The sequence below is a fragment of the Pinus tabuliformis genome, chromosome 4_2 (genome assembly GCF_031772625.1).
Source record: "Pinus tabuliformis cultivar Carrire ecotype Pingquan chromosome 4_2, CPIR1, whole genome shotgun sequence".
NCBI classification, from domain to species: Eukaryota; Viridiplantae; Streptophyta; class Pinopsida; order Pinales; family Pinaceae; genus Pinus; species Pinus tabuliformis.
The window spans coordinates 559757921-559766356 of NC_142304.1; the positions used below are offsets into that span (position 1 = coordinate 559757921).

General features: G+C 35.3%; 1 pseudogene; it reads right to left on the reverse strand.

Moving 5' to 3' along the window:
* Nucleotides 1–4228: 4228 nt before the first annotated feature.
* On the reverse strand, nucleotides 4229–4774 carry LOC149170487 (protein DETOXIFICATION 16 pseudogene; annotated as a pseudogene).
* Nucleotides 4775–8436: the final 3662 nt, after the last annotated feature.

Genomic DNA, 8436 nt, shown 5'->3' on the forward strand with positions numbered 1-8436 from the left:
CATTCCTCATCTCCACAAGTTTCTCAATTTTGCGGTAAAGCATGGCTTCCCTAAACTTTGGATGCAAAGCCTTATTGGACATGGGACAAAAGCATTCCCTCTAACTACAGGACCATTATGATTAGCGACATCCTAGCCAAGCTTTATGGGCTCAGTTTAGAAAAGAAGCTTAGCCTTTGGCTTGAAAACTAGGGTAAAAGGGCTAAAGGGCAAGCTAGGTTTAAGAGACAACACTCAACTATCAACCGCCTTTTCACTCCCAGGATCATTGTAGAGAGATTTCACAATCGTAAAATTGATATCTTCTACTATTTTGTGTTATTTAGAAAATATTTCAATACTATCACTCAAGATAAGCTCTGGAAGAGACTTGAAGAGATCATGGTTCCTCCTAAATTGAGAATTGTTGTGATCTGCCTGTACGAGACTGTCATTTACAACATTGACCAACAAAGGATGGTGTGAAGATATTAAATTCAATATCAGGGTTAAGAAAGGGTGTCCCCTATCCTATACCCTTTTTGGTATTTACATCGATAAGCTACATGAGTGTCTCGAAACTACGGGTTGCAACGACACTGAGCTCACTGGTATAATCATTACTATTCTCCTTTATTACAAGACATTTTTCTTCTTGCCAAAAGCCACGGTAACCTAGACAAGTAGCTTACGACTCTTCATGTCTACTATTCCATGATGGGTATGACAACTAATACTGACAAGACTAAAGTCATGACCATTAAATCCAAAAAGATCACCCATGATTGTTTCATCTATGATAACCATTGTCTAGAGTAGGTTTCTTCTTATAAATGTTTGGGTATTGACTTTCTTCATCATCTCAACTAGAATTATACCATTGAGAAAAGAATCATTGGAGGTTGGAAAGCTTATTATAAGCTTGAAAACAATTGTAGGTCGGTCGATCTCTACATTTGGAGTAAAAAAAGGTTCATCTTTGAGACTCTCATCACCCCTGTTGTCTTATACAAATGTGAAGTTTGGGGTTGTAGTATATGTAGAGAGTTGTGGAGAAATATTGAGACAATCCAAAAGCAATTCATAACCTATAACCTCAAGATCAAGGGAAACACTCCCTATCCTATCCTATTGATCGAATTGGGCATGTCCCCTGTTATCACAAAATCAGGTACTGAAGGCTGCCAATCAGCAAGATTCTGTGTATTTCAAACCAAGCTTTTAACTAAGGCTTAGCCTCCTTAGTCTGAGAGGGCTCTCTCATAGGTTATTGATATTGAACAAGATGGCTAACTCTTACAAGACACATGAAAAATGTACTGGCTGGACAGAATTGCTTCCCATTGGGCTTATGGAGTCACTCATATCTCAGTAAACAACAACACTATCTTTCATAGAAGTCAGGGCACTTTACATCTAAATGTTCAAACATAACTTACATGAAACCACAGTTTGCAAAGGCATACAGGAAGTCAGAGCATGATCCATGAGTTCTGAGTGATTATGCATTTACCAAACTGTAAAAGAACATTAAAGAAACTATACCATCACACATTTGAACAAGAAGATCCATTGTGAATCCTGAGAAGAAAAACAGTCTTCTGTATTACTAAAACTCTCTTTACATATAAGCCAAAACAGTCTCCAAAATATCCAACCCCTTCTACATCTAACCTTGGCCCATATATAGGCAAGCAAACTCAAACACCTCGAGCATCCTCCTCCAGCATGAGGGGAGCCTCGAAGGTGGCTATTAATTATTCCTACATGCTACTCACTAATGCATTAATTACAAATATGCTGAACTATAATTACACACTATCCTAATCAAAATAAAATACTAATTTCATTCTCCTCGTATGCTTGATGCTTTCTTGAATGCTTTGACAGCTGTCCTCCTCCAATTAATCTGATATGGCTGAGCTACAGGTGCAATGGATGCTGATTTAGGATGCTTAAGAGCGCTGATAGCTCATTAATTGACCAGAAGAGATGCTCCTATCTTAACGGTCTCTGTCTCCCAACATTCTCCTAAAGTATAGTAGCATGTTCCCAAATCTTTTAATAACTCCAGGTATGGAACGATGCCAGGTTTCTGATGTGCTGTAGGTGGTCTTGATAAACAGTTGTTCCTTCTCCTCAACTCCTGCTCACCGTGTCAGACTAACGGCTCTGCGCTTTTAAAATCATCACCTACAGCAGTTTCGTAGCGCGCTACGAAACTGCTGTGTGATTCCAAAAAAAATACACTCTTCCTCTCTGGTTTTCTAAATAATCATCAGTGTTCATGGCTTAAGCACTTGATTGTTTTGAAAAGGTTTGCTTGCAACAAATATCTCTCCTGAGGAAAAACTTGTCTCCTCTGTTAAAGGACTCTTGGAACCTCCCACAACATCCATGTAAGGTAATTTAATGCGTACTGGACCGTCCACAGAAGATGAGTAATAATGTCTTGATCCTTCTGTGGGTATAACCTTTTGCTCAAGATACTCCTCACACCTGAAGGAGATAGACCATAGATCGTTTCCAGTTTGTTTGAGTTTTCCATCCTCATACCATTTAGCGCAGCTAAGGCCTTCGACTTACTGTATACAAAATAGCCCTTTCCAACTCTAAAAATCATCTTCACCTGAAACTGTAATATGAATTTAAATAAAAAGAATCATAACTGGCGCAGAAAGGAAAACATTTAAAGAGTATATTCCGGTCACCACTATTTGGCAAAGTGCTCCAGTTTCTCTGATATAAATTGCACAGCCTCTGACCATTCGTGCAGCACCATGGCATTCAACTGCTGGATGTCTGAATTCTCCCAGCAACAAGGTATTGTAAGTAACAGAGGAAATATAGTTCTTCATGGGAAAACTTATATTCTGCTTCTTGAGACTCTGTTTTTTTTTAGGCCATGAAGAACTTGGTTAATTTAATTCTCAAATTTCAGAGCTGTGATATGAGCCGGTGAATTAAGTAAAGCCGAGGATCCATCTGTTTCTTCTGGAAGCAACCTAGATCTTCTCTGTAATATATTAGGAACAAATGAACTCCCTTTCTGAGAAAACACATCAGATAAAGTATTTACTGCTTGGAAGATATCATGAGGTTAGGCACGAGTTGCAAACGAACCGCCAGATGGAGATTCACTGGTTTTGTTGTCTGCTACTTGAATTCTCCGCCATCCAATTGTCTCGATTCTGTAGGCTCCGGAGAAATAAATCGTAGGCCCGTTCTTATGCGCCCCTTAACATCATTCACGGTCATGAGGATTCGATTTAGCATGACACCGAGGACGTGGACGTATATAGATCAGCCAAAAGGCTAAACCTAACTCCTTCAGCGCCATCTGTATTATGACTCACGTCGGTGCCAAACCAATGACCTAAAATTTCGTTCTTGTTTAAAAGTGCATGATGTCCACATTAAATTACATTTAACTTTTATCCTCAGATTGCTCAGATAGTTTACGAGGATAGAACGGAAGTCTTGAACGAAAAGAACCCTGTTCGGATGGCGCAGGTGTATATAGTAACATCTTCATTACCTTTTTTTTTGAAGGTCGAATCAACGAACCATTTGAGAATTAATGCATTTACATTACCCCTTTGGAGGTTCATTCAATTGAAGAAAAAAAACAATTAATGACCAGATCAAGTATTCAAGGATGTCACTCAATTAGCGACAACCAAATCATTGATACTATTGCGTTCATACTATTCCAGTGATCTCATGTTGCAGACATTGCACTTGGACTCTTTCAGAACTGCATTTTTCATATCTGCCTTCGCCTCCTCCATATGGATATTGTCGGACAAAAAGATACAAGTAATGCAGCGGCCTTAGCTCTTGGAAATCCCATTGTCCTTCTACAACTTTTCGCTCTGTTTGCCTTTGATAACGCGAGTTCAATCCTCCATAATAGTGTAAGAGGCTCGAAAACATATGATAAGCCAGAAGATTGGCCACTAAACCATAGACACTGTGATCATCTCCATAAACTGGTTTTTTCACAAAAGGCTTGATAATTCGCTATGCATGGTTTTGAACAAAATCCCTTACTCCACAAAGTAGTTCAACTCTTGATAGGGGTAATCTCTGTTCACAAGTGCATACCTTGGAGTATGAATGCGAAATTTTTGAAGGCGCTCATATTTAACCACAACCTGATCAACTTCTTTTGGGTGCTCCCATATATCCTTTTCTGTGCAGCAGTGATAAATTTTTGATAAGATTTTCCTTTGTTAGCGCAATGTTCTTAGCAACAGATCAGGTGCTCAAATGCCGAAGGTCCCCTACCGCCAGCATGCAGTGCAAAGGCTAAAATGACAGCTATAGGCATGCCAACCACATAGTATGCCCCAAGGTTTGCATAGGCACCCAACGTTTGCCATCCACATCCTCTAGCAATACCTGATAGAACACCTTGGATGGCATCTATAAATGTTGAGGGTACAAGCAGTGGCATCATGGTTGAAATGCATTCAACTACCTCTACTTCATTGCTATAAACATAGCCCCATACATTTCTGATAGAGAATAAAATATATCTTATCATAAGAGCCTCATTGACTGCCATACAAACCCCGACACACACTGATAACTGTGCAGTGCGTGAGCGTCCAGCTCCTAGTTCATTGGAAACTCGTGTACCTACAGCAGCACCCACGCCAAAGGGGATCATATATGCAACTGCATGAGTGCTAAGACAGATGGAGAGAACTGATATCTCAAGTTCAGGCTTAGGCAACAAACCGGAGAAGAGAACAAGCATTTCAAAAGACCAGTATTCCAAGCAACGCATTACTGCAGATAGAATAGTAAGCTTAAGAAAGTTTGTAATGTCATATAAAGCTTCCCTTGAGAAAGATGTCCATGTCTTCTTGCATGCAGGGGAAGATTTAACATAAATTGATAGAAGTGCCACATTTAGCCAATTGGAAATGCTATTTGCAAGCGCAGCTCCTTTATTACCTAATCCAACTTTGAACACCAATACCCAACAAACGGGAACATGAACTTTATCATAAATATTTTTCAAATCTTTCAATCCATTGTGGCGCCCTGTTTTGTGAAAGAAGTTACAGATTGTGAAAAGACAATCCCAAATATCAAACACTCTATGTTTTATAACATTTAATAGATTCTTTGTCTAGAGGATTCAACACAACATCTCCTGCAAGTCTCCCACATTAGTATGTACATCTTTCACAATCACCCATGAACCAGACTTCAAAGATAACTCCCTTAATGTACTTGATGCCAAACCCACAATAGCTGCATCATCATAGGGTGCCTCCTTGGACACACTGTCACTGCCCTCATCAACATCCCTGGAGGGAAGCAAAACTCTATACAATAGGCATGCTAGGATTTAGACCTTCGCTGAAAACTTGAACCAATTCCCAATTTCGTAGCACGCTACGAAACCACGCAAACAGGTAGCGCTGCGAAACTGCTAAACAGAATCCAGGCGCTGCGAAAACACCCGGTCTTTAAGCTAGACTAAAAAAAATTTGACAATAGCATTTTCAGTGATAACATCCCCCATTAAATGTACGACTATGTTTGGATATATGATGTATAAGAAGAAGCTTTACAACATGGAATCTAAGAGGCTCCCAAAAATTGCTTCTAACTTTAGTCAAAACCCCCACCTGCACCTCAAGCACAGGTGGCATAAGGATTCTTAGTGTTGGCTCAACCTTTGGGGATTAAGGAAGATATCATCATGGGAAGCAAGGATAGTATCAAAGATACTATTACCTCCAATTTTAAGGACAATATGTGGGATGATAAGGAGATGGAGGGTAAAATGAAGCTAAGATACTATAAGGAGGTGATCAAACCCACCCTTGATAACCAAAATTATCTCTCTATGTTTACCAACACTAAGAATAAAATGAACATAGCTAGGATAAGAACTAATTCTCATGAGCTTCAAAGTGAGACAGGGCAATGGTTTACTCCTAAGACTCCCTGGGACGATAGAATTTGTCATATTTTTTATACTAAGAGGGTGGAAGATGAAAATCACTTTCTTCTAGACTGCCCAGCTCTTGACCACATTTGCTCTCAATTCTGTATCATCAACCACACCTCTAATATTCTTTACTTATTAAGCTAACCCAACTATAGCAATCTTGGAGCACTTCTTTCCCTTCTCATTGATCACATAAACAAGATTTTGAAGGATTAAAATTAGACCTTTTTTTTTTTTTTCGAAGTTTGATAGAACACATTGGTCTTAGTGCACGTTAATCATCATCATCATGATCCTCATGATAATATATTTATTTAATTAATATAGACAAATATAATTAAAATAAATAACTGCTAATTCCAAACAACTAGTTTATAACTAAAATTTTATTTGAATTAGTTTACTAGCTAATTCCTAATGGATATTTACTAACGTCCTAACAGCTAATTCCTATCGACTAACTCTGGACCTAATGCATCTTTGCTATTTATTCTTTAATATCTATTGATACGTTCATCGTTATGGTGAGAATGAACCACATTAGTTGGTTCGAAACGTGAGCCAAATCCTAATGATGTGATTAATCTAAAAGACATTCTCTTCAATATGGATCACAAGAGTGTAAGATCTGACAAGAATATTTAAATATTTCATATAACCTCTGCATTAAAATATTTTAAAAATCAAAACAATTATAACTAAAAATATATCTCTTTATCTATTTAAATGATTGAAATTAAAGTATTCTACTTCATGTTTATATTGAAATATGAATTATGTTTTAAAAATTTAGTTTTTATTCTAAATTTCTCATCCCTCTTATTCTAAATTGGTATGATAGATCTATGTTGGCAGTGGTAGTCACAAATCAAAGGTTGAGATTCACTTAAAATAGGTATTGCCTTTTATTTAATGTTTTTAAACATGTGTTATAAGTGTGTAGTCTAATCAAGTCATTATTTGCTTGGAAAGCAATAGGAATTCAAGTATGATTTTTAGAAAATATGATGAAATGTTTTGAAAATCTGAGTCAAAACTCTCAAGCTTAAGGATTTTGGGTGCCCCTTGGGTTCTTGATGGTGTTGAATCCATATTTTTCACTAAAAAAATGATTTAAATGCTCCCATAATTGGATTTCTTAAAGAATTTCTTGGCAAAATTGTGCCCTTTTTAGACCACACCATTAATAAGTTATGCTATTCTGACAATGGTTATTTACATGCCAAGATTTTGCATGCTTAAGAATAGTGTTATATGCATTTTTAAAGTATTTATGCTTAATTCATATTTATTCTTTTTATAATTAAACTTAATAATAGTAATTTAAAATGAACATATAATTTAGTTAATTTTTTTAAGTAGTATAGGCAAATCAAATGTTGTTATTATTTAGAAAGTAGCTATGTCATTTTTCCTATTCTAATTAAATTGATTAATTAAAAAAATATGTCATATGAAGAGTGTCATATTAAGTAACTTATGATTTTTTTGGCATGTGTTGATAAATTATGGTATTGGCCCATGGTATTGCCTTATGTGTAACTATCCCTCTTATTAAAACCTTGGGCAACAAATCCAATTTGTAGATTAAAAATCTCTATTGTAAAGTGAAGGTGAATATTCAATCTTTAAAAGTCCAAATTATATATATATATATATATATATATATATATATATATAATAATAATAATAATAATAATAATAATAATAATAATAATAATAATAAATGAATATTAATTTAAAATAAAGTTACAATTTTGTTAGTTTTGTGATTTTTTTTCATGGAATGCACCATGTAAGAATTGACCCAGTAATATTTGAAGATTTGAGAAACACATGATTCTTTTAGTTATAAAATGGTGAGATATAAGACACTTTATATTTCAATTAATTTAGGATGGTCACTTAGAAATGATGCACTTCTCATAAGTAATAAGTAATAAATCATAAAAATATGAATTGTTCTTTACTTTTATGATGTTGGAAACACATGAACATAGTTACATGAAACATGAGAATTATAATTATAAAATGGGGCCTTATAAATACTAGATTTTTTTTTAATTAATTTGAAATGATCACTTGAAAACATTTTACAAGAAACCACCATTAAAGCTATAAAAAAAGAGGGAGTCCTTATCAAATTGATAAAGATACTTATGGAGTATAATTTTTAATATAAAATGACAATGAATGCTATCTATGCAATGATATTGCTTCTTGTTTGATGGAATGTCATTTGTGTACTAATATTGCTTGTTATTTTATATGATAAAATAAATATTTCCACAATTAACCCGAATAACATTATCTTATTATTCAATATTCTCTAGTGTTCAATAATAGATAGAAATCCACCTAAAATATTGTACAATTTTTCTTTTACATATATTTTATATGAATTAAAACTTACTCTTAATTGAAGTTCTTTACCTGCCATTGAATTTGATTGCAAATAAATATCAATATAATAGATAGAAATC